Genomic DNA, 21,624 nt, shown 5'->3' with positions numbered 1-21,624 from the left:
ACAGCAGGATTTTTTTATTTTTTTTTTTCAGCAAATCTGCTAGGTTGTAAACACTGAAAGTGGGGTTCTGGTGCTCACAAATCTCTGGCAACACACTTACTCATTTGGAGAGTACCCCACAAATGCAGAAAGGGCAGCCCAGTGCTCACCACTACTCACACCCTTTGGTTTTATTCACTTCTTTTACAAACTATACTACGTAGATATGTTGAACACTGAACATTGTCCAACAGTCTCATCATAGTCATGTTAGAGAGTCTGCTCATGGATCCAAATGGACTGTGTGCACAAAACCAAAAGATGGGTTCAGTCCCAGAAAATTTCCACTCATACTGTATGTCTTGAACTCCTTTTTTCCTCAAATTTACCCCTGTTCCTCTAATCATTAAATACAACCTCCTAGATGTATTAAAACCAAAACCAAACCAAAGAAAACTCAAACCCAAAACCAAAACCCACTCAGAAGAAAAAGATTTATTATATAACTCAATGTGATCATACCATCATCACCCTCCAAATATGAACCCATCTATATAGACTAAAAATGTTAATCTGTCAAGGCATTTTTAAAATATCAATCAGATTGTGCATCCATAGTGGCTTGCTTTACCACACACTTCTTATCACTCCAAAAGAAACAAAGCTAAAGAGGCATCAAACAATTAAGCCTGGTTTTGTTCCATGGCTCCTGTGAATGTGCACACTGCTTAAGGGAGTGCAGAGTGTGTTGGCTCCCACTCTAGTCAATGCAAGTGGCAGATTGCTCAGGCAACTCTAAAATCAAAGTATTTGGGCAGGACAAAATTTTGTCTACCTTATTTTTAATGGCCTCTGTTCCAGAGAATACACTGTACCTCCAAGGTGGCATGTTTAAGTATTGGGTTTAAATAGGGGGGTTGGACCTTTATAGGTCCCTTCCAACCCAATATATTCTATGATTCTACGATTATTGTTCATTCCTTGCTTTGCAGATTTTTCACTGAATTAAAGAGCATTACCAAAATTGCAACACTATTTGCAGTGCAAGTAATAATTCTGTCCCTTCAAAATAACCTGTACCAGCCTGGGTATACTGAATCTAACAATATCAAAGGGAAAGGACTCAGAAAATTATCAGCCTCAGCAAGTGACATAGGAGTACATTCTCTCATTGTGCACCTGTGATACAGAAAAATGTCATCACAGAAATTCGTAGAACATGACAGTTACCAGGCTCCTACCTAACTCCTTTCTGAAGCTTCCTGTGGTTCAATTCAATATTAGAAAGAAAAGGCAGCATGCTGAAAGATAAGCAATTTGAGTGATATTCAAAAAAATTGCATCCAAAGGGAAAATCTGAAACTAGAATTATATGCAGCTCCCACAGATTGATCACTCATAGGAAACAAACATTTAGATTTCCTGTAGGTTTAGGTCAGCTTAATGTTTGTTGGGTTTTTTCCCCAAGACATTTGAGAAACCATGTGGAGAATATACAAATATAATAAAAATGCCAAGCCAAGTCTTCCAGATAAGTATGGAGTGAATCCAATGAGTGGGCACTACAATGTGCATTGGATGTCATCCACCTCACCCTGAATCTGGGACGCAGAAAAGGTCACACTGAGGCACATGTACATAAAGAGAAGTAAAAGAAGCTTAAAGGCCAACTGGAGAAACACAGGCTAGCACAGTCATGGAGTGAACAAGAGAAAGAACATGATCAGTTTTACAAGAGACTACTTGCAGTATACAGAGGAATCTACACCTCCACCACCTAAAGCTGAACAAACTAGAGTAAATCTTATGGAGTTCCACTGACCTCCAAATTCCATCTGACATGCAACAGGACTGGGACATTGCAGATTTTGAAGGGAAATGAAAAATAACCAAATGTCCTCTGACACCCTTAAGAGATGCCTGGTGAATACGGAAAATGTTTTTTAACATTATAAACCTACTTTGATAGGTTTTACAACCTTTAAAATTTCATGTATATGAACATTACATGATTTCAATTTTACTTCTAAGAATATTATGCAAAAATAAAAGTCTAAACTGTTGTAAAAGACGTTTTACAAAGACATGCCTTAGAAATGCTCTTGAAACATACGTCTGCAAATATATGTGATGTTGGATTTTTTTTTCAGAGCGAAACTTTTTCAAAGAAGAATATTGGATAGAAAATTATATTTAGAACATCAAATGGTACCATTTATTCAATCATTGGGAGAGAAACCATAGTAAATCACACAGATGAAGAAAAAGTAGAAAGACATATAGACATATGACACAGACACCTAGACATAGAGGAAGCAGGTATTTTAGCATGGATGCACTGGTTGAGATTTGTGCTTAAAAAACTTTTTTTTTTTTAAAATTCCAGTAACTCATTTGTAAAAATTAAAAGGCTAAATCATCACTGTGATTAATTCATTTACTTTTGGTTAAAAAGTCTGAAATTAATGGTGCCTTAGTATCACTAACATTTTCTCAACATTTTGATGTGCCACCCCTCTCTGTACATTCTTTGTTAACTGCCACATACTTCTATTTTTGGAATCTTTAATGAGGGCACACACATATAGATGAAAGTACATAATATCCCAAATTAACAGAGGGAGATTTTCTGCTCAATATCTAATTTCTCTCACCACAGGTTACTTGAGACCTCTGATAGTTTTTTTCTCCCTAATCACTAAAGGGATGCCAAGTCTGTAAGATTATACCACTCTCACTTGCTGTAAAAACTTTCTGAAGAAGACATCAATAACAGTTGTTGAAGATTTCTAAACATGGAGTTTAGGATGCTAAAATAAAGACTATGAATCAGCAAGTCATATTATTTCTACAAAGGTGAGGAATTACCATGAGAGGTAATAAGGACTTCAAAAGTCGAATTGTATAAAAAGTAACAATGAAACAGTCATATAAGAAAGACATGACTCTTAAGACAAGTAGTTCATCTTGTACAAGATTAGCACCATTGAAGTATGTAATATATTTAGCTTCTATAAATGAATACGGAATTAATTATAACTGTTACATAAAAAATAGAAGTAAAAATAATCTATTTCCTGTATTTACACAAATGTGAATGAGAATAGTTTGTCCCTGACTTCAGAATGTAATAATAGAGGGGGAAAAAAGAGCTCTACTGACTTAAAATGTAATTTAAATCAGAAACCATGATTCAAATCTTGCTTTGATGAAGCAGAGTTTTAAGTTGGAGCACAACTGCACCAGAATCTTGAAACTGGCATATAGAAAGCAAGAAACATCCTTCCTCTTATTAATTCTGTTGGATTTGCCTGTGGTATTTTCAGTAATGATTTATTATCTTAGTAGTCTTTGCCAGCAGAAAAGAATGTTGTTGTTTAAGTGTTCAGCCTAAATTATTACTAAACTGCTCAAGTCTGGTAATTCAAAAAACTAAGAATTTGTTCAGGAGAAAAAGTAATACTCCCTATATGTTGCCACTTTGTTAAAGTTAACTACCATAAAGATGATGCTTTAATCCCTTGAGGAAACATAACAAAATCCTATTAATTTGCTTTTTCATTAACAAAAGAAGAATCACAAAGCATTGATAGCTGCCTTGGTACCTTGGGGACTACATAACAGAGGATTTAACAAGGCCAATGTTTTCAATACATATTTTTTACCTAGCACCTCATTAATCTGTGCAGTTACACAAAAACTGTCTTCACCACCAGAATGATTGTCACAGAATTTGGATTCAGATGTTTTAAGATGTCTGTGTCTCCTGCACAACAGGAGTTTGGGTTTGTTGTTTTTTCTTTTTTAAAAAAAAAAAAAAGAGAAGGACAGAATGCTCTGAAGAGGAGACCAGCTTGCTTTCAGGACCTTGCAACACCAGCAGATCTCAGGAAGGACGTTTGGAAACCCAAACAGAGCAAATGCACTGAGATTAACATGTCCACACCTCAGATGATCTTTGTTCATCCCAGGTCTCCTGGCCCTGAAACACAGGGCAAGGAAAGGAAATGTAGGTGCTTCTTTAAATGGCTTTGCAGACTATGTGTGTCATATGGGCAGGGTGTAGGAGCAATAAAAAAAGTCACCACCACAGGAGACTGTGTTTGGTTTGTGCAGAATGGCAACATAACATTCCATACAAAAATAAGCACTCAGCGTGTTTATAAACAGTGAAGCATGTGTATAAATACTGTTCCAATCCATTTGACATCTCTCTTCCAAAGGACTGTATTTTTTACCAAGTCCATATTTTCAGTCCTTTCCCTTAAGACTGCACATGACTGCTCTGTTATTTAGAAAGTAGTGACCTTCTTTCACTAATACAAAAAATGAGCCATTTTAGATTTGAATGTACAAAACTACTGCCATTAAAGAATAATTTAATGCAGTGCTCAATGCAGGAGCAGTCCTCCTCCTGGAAAAGCCTTCTTCCAAAGAACTGGAAAAGAAGCAGTCAGAGATTACAAGCCTGTATCAAATCAAATGGCTCATTAACATAACTGGGGTAGTAGCATAGAATAGGTCTTCAGACTGAATGACTTAAACAACAACAGGTAGTAAATAAAAAAAATAAATAAGAAGGTACTGCACAAGAAGCAGAAGGAGCACATGGTGAGGAACATACAGCAAGGAGTGACTGCCGAGAGAAGAATAAGCACAAGGAGATAAGAATAGTATTTTCAAAAACAAGGTCATTGCAGAAAAGGCTTCAGATTCCAGTCTATGTTTATAGCCTTTGGTGTCAAGCTGTCCAAGAACAGATCCAGAAAGACTGACTTTGTAAAAGTAAATTTTCTCTGTCATCGTTTTTCTCTCCCGGGGTGCTATCTGTCAAGGCCCATAAACTTCACTGCAGATAGATTATGTTAATAAGACATGAAATACTGTACATAGCTACAGGGAAGATAGGGTGCTTGTATCAAATACATCTTCCTGTTCACCGATGCAAGATCTGAGGGGCACTTTCTGCAGATAAAAGGGTTTGGAATGACATTAATTTAAAATTGCATTCCCAGTCATAAGCGGACCAATGCAGACAACGGGCATATAAGCAGTCTAAATGTTGCCATGAAAAACTATTTATAGTCACCTTTCCTTCTTCAGACTCTTCAGTGCTGGATATTTAATCAGCACAAAAGCAGCACTCTTGATTTTAAAGTCAGTCTTCCACAGGCATCCATAACTCATTTTCCATAGCACTGCATGGGTATTGTAAGGGCTCGGTATCTCTCAAGAATTAAGGCAGGGAAAACGATAGTTCAGAAGTGGTCACTAATTCTGAGTGGTTCATTTTAGATTTTCAAAGAGTCTAACTTACTGCTGCTTTCTCTGAGATGCAACTGCTCAACATCAGAAAGAGCCAATGTCCACTGTCTAGAGCACTCAGAGACAGCTATATGCCAATCTTGATTTTCAAGTCCACAGAGGCATCTAAACCTCAGTGAAATTTACAGGAGATAATTGTAAAATTGCTTTTCAAAGCCAGTTGGGAAGCTATTTCCATTTCTAGGTCTTTTGACCACCTTACTGGCACAAACATTTTGCTGTGTAATAGATGTTTCTGCGTGTCCATGTGTTCACAAGATTTTTGCTGGAAATAAAATTAAGTTTGCCTTGAAGTAGTTCTCTTAAAACTGCATCTTCCTACAGGTATTTGAAGTTTCAAGGACTTGGAATGACTGGATACATACAGTTATCACAAATAAAGAAGGAAAGTAGTTGTCATATGTGAAATTTTCTACACATACATATGTGTATGTAGGAACAAGTTTTATAGGGATGCATCCTCCTGATGTGGCAGTTCCTCATTTTGTCTGTTTTTTACAGACAAAAATACAATTTTAGATGAGTAATTGCAGTCATAATTCCTTTCAATTCACTGCTAAATCTCCTCATGATAGGCTGCTCTGTTTGTAATGCTTCTGTATTTGGCTGGCCTGTCTCAGCTGGTACCACTGAGAAGGGGCCCTAGGTAAGAGTTATGGACTGGTCTCATTCTAGGCTCTCATTCACCAGTCAGGAACCTCTACTTTCTCCAAGGCCAACTGGAGCATGTTTCTAAGCCTGTGGGTACCCGAGTTACTGCCAGCTGGCAGATGCTGATATTCTTCACAGCCAACAAGCAAGCTGCTTGCAGCTGCAGCTCAAGTGGATGCCTTGGGATCTGAAGCAGGATTTTTAAAGTACAACTTTCTGTGATTCCACTGCTAGTGCTCCAGGATCCTTTCAGATTCTTTGTGCATACCTAAGCCAAAAGGTGACTTGCTGCCCAGATAGATATAGTGGAAGAGAGAGGCACTTGTCTTGCAGTACAAGACAAAAAATTTGACCACAACTTCATACTTATTGGCCTGACAGCCACCCCTCACAAACCTAAAAACCCAAAAAGCTCTGCTAAAAAGGCCCAAATTAAATTCTTCGCAGAATTTCCCCAGTAGAGGTTTCTCTTCCTACTGAAATCAATAATTTTTGTAGAAAAATCTATGAGAGCAGAAAAATACTACACTCTAATGAAAAGCTCAAAAGGTGCAAAAGATGAAAATTTAACACATATTCATTGGGTCATGGTTCCTAACTCCTTGTATCCAACTCCCTCAAGGTTTAAAGTAGGGAAGAGAAGGAGTGTGAGGCAATAAGCCTGTATTCTTGCTGTTACTTCAACTTCTGCAATTAAAAGTCATCCAGACAAATGTTTTCAAAATCCTGTTGGATTCAAACTGTTTGGGACTTTGAACACTTGAATCATACTCTTTAAATAAGGCAGAAACCACTTTCCACAGCAGCCAAAGTTTCTAATGATTGCAGGACATTTCTCAAGATAGCATGTACTACACTAATCTACTCAGGAGGTGATGGAGGCACATAAAACTGTGTAAGGCCAGCATCTGAAAGGAAAGGTTGCAGACTCTTGGGCAAACACAGATGATAAAAGCATTCCTGACAGTTGTTGCTATCTAAGCATTCTGCAACAGCCAAGGACATCTTCAGAATGGCACAATATCATCTTCAGAAACTCCATTCTCATTATCTATTTTGTTTATGCAGTGCTTGTTTTGTCCCTCAACAACCTTGTGTGACCTTCTTTAAAGCAAATGGAAGTTAAACACACTCGGGCAAGAACAAAATGGAAATCAGCTCCTTACAAAACAACCATACACGGGCTCTGAAGTGACAGACCAGCCTGAACCCCGTAGCATTTCTGGATACGTATCACTTGGATTTGCACCTTCAGGCCCAAAAACATAACATAGATGCAATTAGGAACCCAAACCACAATTTCCAACATGTTGGAGATGAACTGGATGCATCTCGAAAACAGAAACAAAACCACACAGAGAACCCAAATGCAAGCTCAAGAAAAAAATAAAAATAAAGCTAAACCCATCCAAGTGAACATCAGTCTGTGATCCTGCCCTTACATTTCACAAAAGTAACAAAAGATGCCACAACTGCTCAGACCAAACCCTGTTTGTCCCAAGGCCTGAATCTCACAGTAAGTTTGTATCCTTAGCTTTGTAACCTTTGCTTCTTAGGAATAAATGAAGGAGCCTGGAGGCTTCAGTCAGTGCTCCCTACAGAACCCGTAGGTGCTCAGGCACTGACAAAATATTCCTCACTTGTCAGTGTTACTCTCACTGTACCTGCTTTTTGAACATCCCCATGCATGGCATACAAGGTAAAAAAAAATAAAATAAAAATGTGATGACAGGAGTTTGAGAAACACACAGCCAGTGCTTACAGTATAGATAATGACACTGTCCCAGCTAATTAATTTGTGCTCTTTGATGTGACCTTTTTCTTCAGCCAACTTAATATGCAAGCTTAACTTTGCAGAGGAAATCAATCAAGTTCTGCTTACAACTCCAATAGTATTAATCTGAAGCAAGCTTATTGTTCTGTTCCCCCTGTTACAGAAGCACAAAGACAGTATTTTAGACCAAGAGCACCATGAAATCCGATGCATATCTAAAGTCAGACACTAATAAAGCAGAAAGATTACATTTTAGATTATCAACAATGTCCCAACATCACATAAGGAAAACAAACAGAGGGTAGCTTCAGAAAGAATATTTTGAATATCCTGTAAACACTACTGACATCTAATCCCAACAAAAAAACTTGCTGTCATGGGTGGATGCATCATTCAGCAGCTGTCAAGAACTAATCAAAAGTTTAAGACAGTTTAAAAAATATAGCTCAGATAAAAAGCTATGTTAAACATGATGCTCTCACCTGGAACACTGTGTTCAGTTCATGCTGTCATGGGAGGTGTGTAAGAACCAAGTAGGGTTCAAAGTGCAGTACAAGAGACATTTTTCCATACAACAGGAAATTGTTAAGACTTGGATTGGACACAGAGGACAGACAAGTGTAGGACAAAGCTCTGTTGAGACACATCTCTGCATAACTAAACTTACCAGGTTGTGTTCAAGGGCAGAAGACATTACATTAATTCCAACATCTACCACAAGCCTTTAATCAGAAAGAATGCTGAATAGTTATGAACAAGCCACATAAGACAAGAAATTAGAAGACATGCTGCAAGGATACCCAATGGCCAGACAGAACTTCCCCAAAAAGATGACTAGAAAAGTGCCAAAATAACTATCTGCCCTACAACGCTACAGACCAGAATCACACACAGGTTAGCATAAGAGGTGGCTCAGGTATAGAAATAAAATCAAGGATGATGCTAGTAACTTCCTTGTACCTTGAGGACATTCTAGGGATGCACTGGAAGCATTTTTGTGCAGGCAAGAGACCCCTTTACTTAGGCCCAAGCAAATAACAGTGAATTTTCACACTCCAACTAACAGGTCCAGTGTAGCATCTGAAAAACTCTTGGACAAAGCTTTGAGAATGAAAAGAAGCCACACGTGTGAACCAAAAATGTCTGGGATTTAGGGATAGCAATCTCACAGACAGGCATCTGCCCCGACTTCTTAATTTCTGATTTTTATGACTAGCCTGAAGTTTTCATTTTAAATTATGTAGCTTTTACTAGCATTTTTTTTTTCTTTTTTTTTTTCCCAACATTAGGATGAACAACATCTATGTGTTCCAACTGTGTCAGGAGGCTGGAATTAGGATTAGCAGTACAAACATGTCAGAGAATACAGACACTGAAGGCTTGACATAGAAGGCATAATATGGTTGAAACTGAAGCTGAAGTGCTACTACAAAATACAGAATTGCTACCTTGTAACATACTATTATTATGGTCAAAATTTAATCTTGTGTATTCTTTCTTGTGCTAAATAATTATTATTTCATTTTATTCCGATGATAATCCAAATCTGATGTCCTAATTACATACTCCAGTAGTTTCAAGGATTTAGAGGCGTAAAATAAAGGACATGGCTGCATCATGTCACAGAAACTATTAATCTTCTCACTCAAAACACTATTGTCAGCTCAGAAATGCATCAGAAAGGTGTCCACTGCATTTGCCACCTGCAAACTCTCACTAGTCAGATACAACAAGCAAAAAAGTATTAAATAACTGTAGGGAATGAAGAGTCTCCAGCTATACATCAATGAGAAAGTTTGACCTTTCCTAAACAGACCCAGAAGATCCCCTGTGTCTAAAATATATTCATAAACAAACATACATCTTCTCTGTATAGAAAAGATTTTCAGAAGCATAGGGGCAAGTAAACCCCAGATTCTCACTTTCTTTTGGAAAGAAGGAAGGAAATTCATGAACTAGTGCTTTTGTTTTTATCAGATTATTCTCTTTCTTTTGGTGTCAGTGCAAGCCATTCTCATCAACCTGTGAGCTACTCTTTTGAAAAGGAGTAAGTCATCAAGAAGTCAGGAGCTGTTTAGATATAGTCCTAAAACTGTTTATCTACAAGGTCCTGAATGAAGGTCTGTCCTTCAGAACACAAAAGGATCACGCCCCAGTTTTTACAGAACTACCCCAATCATGTCCCATGTACCCAAGCTAGTTTTCACTGAGAAAATAGGCAATAGTGTCCAGAGGGTTCTACAGCTGGACCAATAATCTTTTTGGAAAATTTTTCTGTGGTGTGCAGGCAGGGAATTGAGTCTTTTGAAGAAGATGACCTCGTGGGCATCACAGACAGTGGAAATCAAAAAAAATAAAAGTCCTGTGGGAGTGATATGGAGGAAGGAAGGCATTTAGTATTCTTACTCCTTGATGAAAGGAGGGGGCCCAGCCCCATTGCTACAAATGCAATCACATGGCAGTTTTTTGATGCTTAACTCCACCAACAAAAACCAGTTCTTGGCAGATAACTCCTCAAGTTTAAGGCCAAATAACAATATTTGGAAAATGAAAAGCAATGTACTGATTTCAAAGACAAATCTCTGCTTCACATACTAGGTTTGTAAAAGGTCCTGAAATCATTGGTAAGCATTAAGAGGCATAACAAGCAGAAAACAACTTTCTGGGCTCAGAAAAGAGCTTCATGACAACCTCTTCTGCTGGCTTAAAAGTGCCCAGTCTTTCCAGCTGAACATATCCTACACCTTCTGCCCATATCACATGGCAGGAGGGTGCCATGTGCTGTGACCTTTCCCCTGGCACATTGTAACTAATCATACAACACATCCATGCTTCTAGGAAGTTCTGGTTTCATTGCACTTTCATAGATCTATAATTGTCCATGAGAACTGAGCGTGCCCAAAGCTCTCTGGACTATTTACCCAGCCTTCAGCCTGTCCCTGAGGCACTGTCAGGAAAAGGCACGGCTTAAACAGCTCACCAACTTTAGGAACTGCCCTGCTGCACAGCTGATATCCCACGGGCTGGAAATCAGCAGTCAGTGCTCACCATAAGATATTGTACATACAGCTAATATTGACTGCAACTGTGCGAGTTCTTCGACTAATGTCTGTGTTTACAGAATAGTCCGTAAAACCACAAAGCTGGGATTTTTCTGTGGCTCCTAAAGAAACCTAAGCTCCAAAACCTAAGAGGGTATAAAGCTCAAAAGTGTTACCCACCTCTGGAAATCTCAGCCAAAATGACCAGCTTGGTTTCCTCAAAAACAGCCCCTCTCACCTAGCTGTCTAACAGCGAAGAGTCAGCAGGCCTCAAGCCAACAGCTCACCAGTCAGAAGGGGAAAGGGAGAGAGTCCTAATTCTGGAATTTGTTTGGTCCCTAATCTACCAGAACTCAACTGATCATCAAACCACACTGTGACACTCCTTCCTTACACATCTGAAAAAAGTAAATTTCAACAAATGTGGGCTGGGAGGGATGGGCTGTCTCCCACTTAAAACCCTCTTACACTTTTTTTTTTTTTTTTTTTTTTTTACCTTGTTTTGCAATTGTTTAACACCTGCATTGTGGATCATGGATAGGAATGTTTTAGAACAAATAAATAAATGGGACAGAGCAATTTTGTGGCATCAGTCTCCCCCTCACCCCTTTCCTTAACAGGAACAGCCATGTCCAGTGTAATGGGTACTTGACTTGGCAGCTAATGACCAAGGCAAAAGGTCACGTACAAAACCTCAGCTTCCAAGAAACACTCAGTTTAGCAGTTATCACTAACTGACACAGAGGAAGGATCAGACTCTGAGCACTCAGACACTCCATTCCTCCTCCTTATCTGTCAGTGAGTTAACTGCTGCTTGTTTCTCCACCTCCAGAGAGGCACCAGCCACTGGTGAAACCAGAGTGCTCAACTTCTGAGATTCGCACACATTGACCCAGACTTTTCCAACTAACCTTTCAAAAGCCATTATCTGGTGCTTCTTACAAAACACATCAGAATTGTCATCCTTCTTTGTTGTCCCTAATTCTAAGGCTAATCCGATTCTCACTATATGCAACAACAGTTTTAATACTGACTTCAGCAGGAGTGGAATCAGCGAGTTATATTTGGCATCCAAAGATGAGCTACTGTTCACAAGGTCATGGAGTCCGGAACTGAGAAGAAGCTGTAGCCTCTCCAAGTTACTCTCACACTCTAGGGTTAGTGGAAAGAAGCTTCTGTTGTTTCTCAAAGAGCTTCTTAGTGGATATATTTAACCAGATCCTTGGGAAAATCCTTCTTGTGCTAAAATTAGGATTCGATGACCCTAGAAGACAAAAATTTCTGTGACACTAGGTAAAAGCATAATCTGTGAAGCTGGTTTTCAGACTAGTTTAGCAGACTTCTGGTCTTTATCCAACAATGCACTGCCATCGTGTGGTTCATTGTATCAACGACAATATTTATTAAGATTCACAGATGAAATGTTTTCACAGATATTTCATAGCTTTAATTTCTGTTACAGTAATAATGCCCCAGATTTAAGCTTTCAGGGTATTTATTGAAAGTTTTAAAAAAAAAAAATTAAAAAGGGAAACAATCTGATTCCTCTTTCAAATTTGAAGAGTTAAAAATGAACATTATTGAAAATGAACTGCATTTTGATTGCTTTAATTTAATAGTAGACTGTTTCTAATGCAGATAATTGACACCCTTCCATTTTCTTTAATTAATCCAAAAAGGTGAGTTATTGGAATAACTGTATTATTTACTTATATATTTATTGATCTCATGTTCTGTTGCTTCTCTGACTTGAGAAAGAGCAAATGGCTTCCTAGCTGTTCCCTCAATCCTTTTATTTGTGATAATGCCTTGCTGTCTTAACCCTAAGTATTCAGCTATGGATCCCAAAGGACCAAAAGCCTCCCATGAACTTCTGTTACTTTGCTCAGAGCTCTGGTCTTAGCGTTGCATTAGAAAAGGTAAGTTCTTCAGAATCTTAAATTTAGGCAAAAGGAGTGCAAAGCAAACAATTCTTAGTGCACCTACCAATTGGTCTTTCAACATACAGAACGTTGAGACTGTGCCTCATCTTCTCGACTCCACTACAGAAAGAAACCAAAACAAACAACACAAACCAGCATTATGACCACCATGAGCACAACGTTCACAGGGGGCAGTCACTTCCTCTCTTTGAAACACTCATGCAACGTCCTGGCTAATCCAATGGTAAGCAGTTGGCAAAAGTCACTCACTATTTCCTTTTCTTCCCTGGAATCTTGTTTTTAATAACTAATCCTGCTTTCAAAAACATCCACCTGGCTTCATAGTGCTAGGAAATCAATGCTGGCCAGGACAGTCAAGAGTTGTAGATAGCACTTGATCTAAGATGATACTTTTTAAGGATTTGGGTCTGACATGGCAGGCTGTCACAGGCACAGCCTGACAGCTGGGAACAAAGACAGTGAAGAAGCAACATCTCGCTCTAAATGTCTGTCTTTACTTTTATTCACAAGGACTGCAGTAGGATCTCAAAGGGATACTCAGTTGTTACTTTCAAATAAGCAACTTGCTTGGAGAAGATAACATTCAAATCTTATACCAGGTATTTGTTAATGCACGGTCATGGATAAAGGTGCTCCTGACCCAACCATTATTGCAGTTACACCATGTCCTTGAATGTAGTAATAAATATTTTTCTGATCTAACGTCAATCAAAAATCAAATCTGCTTTCCTTCTGACACATATACATGCATACATGTCAAACCTACTTATATCCATGAATTTACATATATATACAAACACAAATTTACATGACCGTTATAGATTCAGTTTCTTTTTTTTACATAGTGTAGCTCTTAGCTGTCATACTCAGAGGACAGACATACAGGAATATCTCACGGGTTGTTCAATATGATATGCCATATACAGTATTACATCATTTCCTGTTCTTCTCCTTAAAACACGTTCTGTATAAAGAAGTCTTTCAATTACCCTCATCCTTCTCATTTCCCTTATTTTGATGTTTCCCTTTCAGCATCACCAGACGCGCAGCTGGACACAGCAATCCAGAGGAGGGCGTCCTATTGCTTTGTATAGTGACCTGCTATCTCGGAGCCAAGTCCAGTCATCTATGTGAGTGGGTAGCAAAGAACACCGTACAGCACCGAGAAATCACCATGCACCACACACCTGTAACAGGAGACAGGCGAGTGCACTGAGCAAAGACACCCTGTATCCACCATCTGCTGGATAAGTCTGGGTGCTCAATATATACCTTAACTCTGGGTACGCTGCTTGCCTGGCCCCTGAACTCCTGGGATCTGGGTGCTCTCTAGCTCTGCCTGCTGCTCAGCCCCAGCACCCTGCTGCCTGCCCTTACCCTGTCTCCCAGCACACCACGAACAGCACCTGGCAGTCTTTCACTTGCTCTCCCCTTGACTTCTCCAAGAAAACCACCCTGTAGGTCTAAGATTTCAAAATTTTTCTTTTGCAGCATAAAAAGGTGAAGATTTTGACCCCAGTTAACTGAGCTGCTAAACACCAACTGCTTCTGAGAATTTTAAGCCAAACTCGCTGCAAACCCTTATCCAATATTGAATCTGAGCCAGCTCCTACCAGGAAAGAGCTCCCATATCCCTTCTGAAAAAGATTGTTCAAAATTGGACACCCAGTAGGTCATGCCACCATTAAAAAGAGCTCTTCAGTAAAAAGATATCAAAACTGTCAAGAGGAGGCAACCTAAACTATTATGAAACTTTTGGGACAGCAACCAACATAAAAAGCTTATCCGAGAATTTAAATCTCCGAGTTCCAAATGAAATGCCTGTGAATTCTGCCCTTCATGAGACTTAATTATCAATCCAGTGCCTGGGAAAACCCTTAATAAATCATGAGTGAAAGAAATCCTACCTCTGAATAAAAGTTCTCTTTTAATCAGTACCTTTATAACAATAAGTTGTTTTACTAAGTTTAATATCTTCCCTCCAGCCAAAGGGTAATTTTAAAGGGGAAAAGCTGTTGGGAGGAGCATGTTTGCTTAAAATGGAGAAAAAATGTTTCAAATCACTCTGTAATGCGAATAAAGAAATACTATAGGAATTATATATCTAAAGAAAATTATAATGTATAGGAATGTCACACTACTTTCAGCATAAACTATTTATAATCTTATTAACTCCCATATAACTGTATTACACAGAAAAAAAAACTATTGGAAGTATTTTTAATATTCAAATTCTATTCCATTTCAAAGACTTTATTTGGAAAGGATTTTTATTGAGTGAAAGCTGGGATAGCTTTCATGTCTTTATTACATTCTGCTGCTGTATTACTGAAAGTCAATGGGAGCTTTTGCATTGACTTGAGAAAGAATTGAACTTTACAGCTCTAATCAAAGGGACAGATCTTAGATCATCTTGATGAAAGGTAGGCATGTTGAATCGCTAAGTACACTTTTTGACAACTTCTGGTCAATTGAATATCTCCAGAAAGCTGTCAAAAGTGTAGACAATACATCTTTAAGGTTTTTTTAAACCTGAATTTCCTGTCTTGATCTGTGAACTGTAACTGTGCATTGTCAAACAATTATGACACTTCATTCCTGTGATGTTTCCTTCCAGAAGATCTGAATTTCAATACCAGAGCTGCTGGTGCTGTGTCTGCAACACAGCTTGCAAAGTGCTTTGAGTTCATTTCAAATGGAGTATTGCATAGATTTAAGATGATCAAGTTGACTGATGTAGCATGTGATAGAGTCAGCATAATCAGTTATGTTTGACCAATAAAAAACCCTCGGTCCTTCCACAATATTCAGCAGGTTCTGCAATTTTTCTCTCAATGGGAGACAAAATGTTAGGTTACAGAACCCTTAAAATTCGCTGCTGGATCTCACAGAATCTGCAAGTCCCACCCCGTGGGGAATGTCACTTTCCAGCAGTCGCTACACATTCCCTGAAAGAGTTCAAATTCTTTACACCAATTGAATGCATTTCTCATCTGGTTTGAATGGCAGACTGAATGGAGACACTTGAGAGTTCTTGGTCGCAGACATTCTAATTGATCTCTTGGCTGCAGTATACTGTAATTTGTATGGAAATATGCATTGCTCTGTGTAGGCTGTCCTGCAGTGGACTAAGCATAGTCATGTCACCTAACAAGGGCACTTTATGAACCATAATTTTCTCTGTTTAAATTATATCTCTCAGCTTAGGAGGTACATGAAGAACCTTTCCATATACACACACACAGGAGAGAACCTGTCAAAACATGTAGCTTTGCTAACATTGACTCAAAACCTGAACACTTAACAAGAGCTCCCTATGAAATAAACGAGAAAGAGGCTAAAAATCGTATTTTCTTAGGCTGAAGTGCTTTCCACACTATCTGTAAGACAAATTTAGCTGGGGTGGTTGTGGTGAAAATCTCATTAGGTAGGCTGGTAAGTTATGCATGCAGAAACAGACTTCTAAGGACTGTTCTGCAAAGAAGGGGAATTGGCAGCACTCAGAGCACTTCCCTTCCTACTCCTGGTGCTGTGGGATCTGGTGAATCCCCAGCTGTGCTATAAAGCAGACCTGTCAAGTCTCATGCACTGACTCATTCTTTTGTCTCACACTCTGTCCTTGCTAGCATTGCACATTTTTACATGGCAGTACCATGGCTTCTCTCCCACTTTTGGATCCCACACATCTGATGCAGGTGGTTAGTCTGCTCTGTGATTATCTGACCAGCTGCATCTCATGTGTGGGTCAAGGAGCAAAAGAAAGGTCATGGTACTGGCATTGCAGCTGGGGAATGTGCTGTTTAGCAGGACCCAATGCTGACAGGAGCCCTGCTAGAAACCACGCTCACTTCTTAAGGCCATGTGCTGCAGGATTCAGCTCTTTAATGACTGGACATATGCTTATCACCTCACCTTGCACAGAAACGTGTGCCCCAACACGTGGAAACCCATGTGTCTGAAAACCAGAGACTTGAGAGGTCTGTATTTATAGGCTTAGTTTTCTCATGAATTCTCTGCAGGAGAAAGAGATGAGAACTCAGAGACCTGGCTGATCTTTCTTCAATAAAGCTTTTGTTGACCCTACCTTTTCCCTTATGCTAATTATTGAAGATACATAAACAACCACATGAATTCTGATCTTGTTTTTTTCTCCTAGATTTACAGAATATAAAGGCAATAAGGAAGTACTTATGGTGCAGGTAACACTTGTGAGCTGCCTACTTATGAGTCTTTGTGGCAAACAAAAATTACATTTCATAAATACATGCTTGTATGCAGATACTTAAAATGAAAAAAAGGTAAGTATTTCATTGCTGAGGTTTTTAAATGTCATCCACAAAAAAAAGCACTGTAAACATTTTAGCCACTCTCAGTAGAGAAGGCCAGCATCTGACCTACTAAAAGCCTCAAGGCTGCAGTTATTTACAAACTCTGAGTTTCTAGATTCTTCCACTTGTTTAACTCCATTCTCCTCGTCATGAACCTTCCCACTGCATTACATTGATAGGTGTATTGACAACAATTTTGGTTATTGCTTACATTTGTTTCTCTGGCCCAGTTTTTCATCACCATTAGAATTATGCCAAGGAAGACCAAAAGCTAAGAAATACCTCTATGTAGAGAGCCTAAATGTGGTCATGTCTACCATTTATTCCACACTGATGGATGCAGTAAGCTTCCACCAATGCACACAATCCTCTGTGGCACTCCCATGAAACCAGTAATAGCACTGCATAAAAAGAAGCATAATTAAGTAGCACATTTTAACAATTCTCAGCACAAAAATAACGTGGCTGAGATAAAAATAAGATAGGCTGTGCCTTTACAATAATTAGGATCTTACGGTTTGATAAAAGAACTGCCTTTGGCAGAATCTTCATTGACAACCACAATTTGTTTAAAGCATCATATTTGTTGGAACACAGACATCTGTTCTTTAAGGCATTACATCTTTCACTACACATGAAAACCACAGTCCTCACATATGAGGAGGACTTCTGATCTTAAAGATCTGTCATTTCTAGCACATTGCCTGGCTCTGTACTAGTCATGTGCAATTGCATTTATTCTTTATGTACTGAACCCTAAACATCTGCTAGGCTGGAAAATCTTTTGTGCATTTTTTAAATTTCATTACATCTAGAGGTGCAAACACAAGAAAACATAAGAAACAACGTACAGTCCACACTATGACAAGTAATCATACACAACTGAAGTAATACTGTTATTTTGTATGTGATAGTGGATAAAACCCAAGGAGACATTCTGTTTAAAGTATAAATTAATGCTAAAATCTCTTTAATGGAATGTATAAGTTTTGCTGTCCATCATGTAAGGTATCAAGCAGTAGCAATGTGTGTAGAAAATATATAAAAAAGAAAAGAGTCAAATCCTTCAGGAATTCAAAGTGTGCTTCAAAGACAGGTAGGTATAAATAAATGAAATAAATGCCCCCCAGTGTGTAAGAGAACTGCATGAGTATTTAGAGAGATCATGAAGTATCCCCATGCTTAAGCTTCTATAGCAGCCTATTGGCAACACTGTTCTGCAGAACGACATACCTGCTTCCTCTAAATATTTTCCTCTTTATTTACAACATTTTCAGCTACTGGTATTGACTGCTATTTCTCATCAAAATGAAATTTAAAAATATCCCCTGCAGATATTGTCCTTTTTTTTTTTTTCCCCTCTATGGTCAAATGAACACAGACTTTCATGGGTAGAAACAGCTGCCAAAATTCCATGTGAGGTCTGAATCACTAGTTATCAGTTTCCACCTGAACACTTGAGCTTTCCTATTCCCATAACTCCTCAATTTTATTTGCCACTTTTCACCCATAATATTACACTCACTGCCTGTGGTATAACGTGAACAATTTCACATGTGCTACCACCAGCTACAAGCAGCTTTTGCTACAGTTATTTCACTAACCCTAAAGAAACTGAACTAATTCTTTGAAGTGATTGTACTAGTGTATCAGGCTGTACCTCCCACAATGTGGCTTCACCAAAGCAAAACAGATGGGCACTAGCTTGACAAATTGGCTGTACATGAAGTTGTATCCTGCATGCAAGATGGGCTTGGAAAACCTTATTAAGCTCTCCAGAACAAAACTTCCCTTCTAAAAACATTTCCACCAGTTCACTTCTCCTTTCTTAGGTTTTGCTCACAGCTCTACCAATAGTTCACAGAATAGTAGGTGTTGGAAGGGACCTCCAAAGATTATTGAGTTCAACACCCCTGCCAGAGCAGGAAAAAAAAAAAGCCCCAGAAAAAAAAAAAACACCAACAAAAACCACACAACAACAAACAAAACAAACTAGGGCAGATCACTCAGAAAGGCATCCAGACAGGTCTTGAAAGTCTCCAGAGAAGGAGACTCCACAACCTCTCTGGGCAGCCTGTTCCAGTGCTCTGTAACCCTCAGAGTTGATCTTACACATCTACTGTAACATCAGTGGAATGGGATCTACATTTCCAGTCATTACCTTTGAGTAATGCATCCACGTTCTTCCCTTTTGATGGGAAAATGTTACTGGAAACTTTTGGTAGATAAGCCATCTTGTGTAAAAATCAATGTTTTATATATCAGGTTGCCTTTGTGTCCCCTGCTCTACAAGCATTAGAACCAAAAACAAAGGAACACTCCCAGTTCCCAGTCCTCAACAACCTTCTCTCCTTTTTGTCTCTTCTCCCAGTATTTCTAGTAGGTTAAGCAGTTCTCCCACACCAGCACAGGGGGCAACCACAAGAAAATCTCATTATTACACTTGGCAATACATTACAACAACAATAAAAGGGGTAACCATTTTTAGCCTTATTTGGCTTCTAGATTTTCAGTCAAAATCAGCCTAATGTTAAGATTATGGGTTTTTTCAGACTATGATTCTTATTACTTTCCCATCGTAACAAAGGACTCAGATATTACATCTCATTGTTTATTAACAGATAATAAGTTTTTTTTGGATGTCCAGTACTTTACTCAGTTTCTCTAAGAAAGAATGAAAAGTTTCATTCTTGAAAACTTTCTGATTTTTCCTGCTTCCCAAAATTTATTTGGTTTCCTTCTGCTATTGAATATAAAACAGCTGGACAAGAAAAACAGAGTGAGAGGGTGCTCTAATGGCCAGGATTAATTAATCAAAGAAAGGATACCCATGCCTCCTAGGGGCAGGTTTGCAAGCCAGTATTTTGCTACAGTGAATCCTTAGCAAAATCTAGAAATAGACACATGACAGGGAAATGAAAAACAAGAATGTAGAGTCTGCTCTTTGTCTGGGTTTGATTCTAGCTTCCATTATTTTCCATCACTTTCAAAATAAGGAAAGAAACACCACATGACCCAAATTTGTACTTATTTCCATTTTAAAAGATACAATCCTATTTATTTTTAATACTGTAAAGACTAAACACTCAACTAACCCACTGTGTTTAGGTTTCCCTGAGTGCTTCACAGAGATTTGTTAAACATACAAAATAGCAGACCAAACAATGAAAGAGCTTGTTTCCCCAACCATTTCTGTTGAAAGCTACTTTGTATATGTTCCTATGCAACAAAAGTTAAGTTTATGTGTAGGTGTTCCCTGTTTTTACAAACTCTACACTACTTAGTTGTTATAAGATTAAAACAATTTTCTCCCTCAGTAAATGCTTCCCTTGAAAACCACTGGAAGCACATAATTCATCTGTCCATTTATAGCTTCTATTTTCTTCCAGGCAGTGAGAAACTGCTGATTGTGATTGTTGTTTTCCCGTTTAAGAAGCCCATGTTGAACAAGTGACAGATAAGACAATTTAATGTTTTGGTGACCATACAGATCAATTTTTCATTTATTCTGGAGTTTAAAAGAAAGGGGGGAAAATAATAATAATAAAAAAAAAGATAGGCAACCAGGGTATGATTGCAGAGATTTTGTTTAGCAAATTATTCTTCTACACCCAGAAAATTTAACAGCCTCTCTCATTAAACCTGCAGGGAGTTTTAAGGTAGCTTTAGTCCTAATATTTTTTTTTTAAATTCACTCAAAAAGATTTTTGCCCCGAATCATTTTCTTCTCTAAGGAATCTATCAGAAAGGTTTGGATATACAGTACAAGTCTTTAACTGTGAATAATAGAAAAAGAAGAAAGAAATGTACTACCACAAGCTGCAGAAGATCTCAATAAAAAGATAAATAAGTGAAAAGGGAACACTCTGCAGTTTCTGTATTGAATAAAGAAATGGAAAAACCACACATATTCGGGAGAGTGGTTGTAAGAAAAAGGCACAGGATTGGTATCACCTATTAGCACTTACCCATTCCATGTAAGTCATTGTAGGGTGAGGGACCCCTGATTTGTTATTTCCACCCACTTCATTTCTTCCTGTTTTTTCTCCCTGTAGACCTCTGCCTTCTGTCCCTGCAGGACCCAACTGTGCCATCTGATGTGCAACCCTATTAAGAAGCTAGCATTATAGCATCATATGTGGGCTGACAAAGCCTGTGTACCCAGCCCACTCACAACTGGATCCTATAACTGGCCCCAAACACTGGTGCAATCTGTTCTACAGGCAAGACACCCTTCTGGAGAGAGGAGGGGGTCCTCAGGTATTGGACTGGCTGTCCTCAGGAAGATTAAGGACAAAGCACACCTAAGTCAGAATCTCCCTCTTTCCATTCATTGCTGAGGAGACTTAGATGCCAGGACTGTTTACCTGCACCCCATCCTGCCGTCAAATAAGATGGCACTGGCAGGAAGTTATGTAGGCTTCATGTTGTCATCCCACAACAGTAAAAAAAGATGGCCAATCAACAGTGCATAGTCAACACTGACATCTACATTGCTGTCACTAGTGTTCAGTATTCTCAGGTCAGTGAATACATGCAAGAAAGTTAAAGCTTATGGCAAGGACTTTACAGCGATATGCCAA

The sequence above is a fragment of the Apus apus genome, chromosome 4 (genome assembly GCF_020740795.1).
Source record: "Apus apus isolate bApuApu2 chromosome 4, bApuApu2.pri.cur, whole genome shotgun sequence".
In the NCBI taxonomy this organism is placed as follows: Eukaryota; Metazoa; Chordata; class Aves; order Apodiformes; family Apodidae; genus Apus; species Apus apus.
This window is presented reverse-complemented; position numbering follows the sequence as displayed.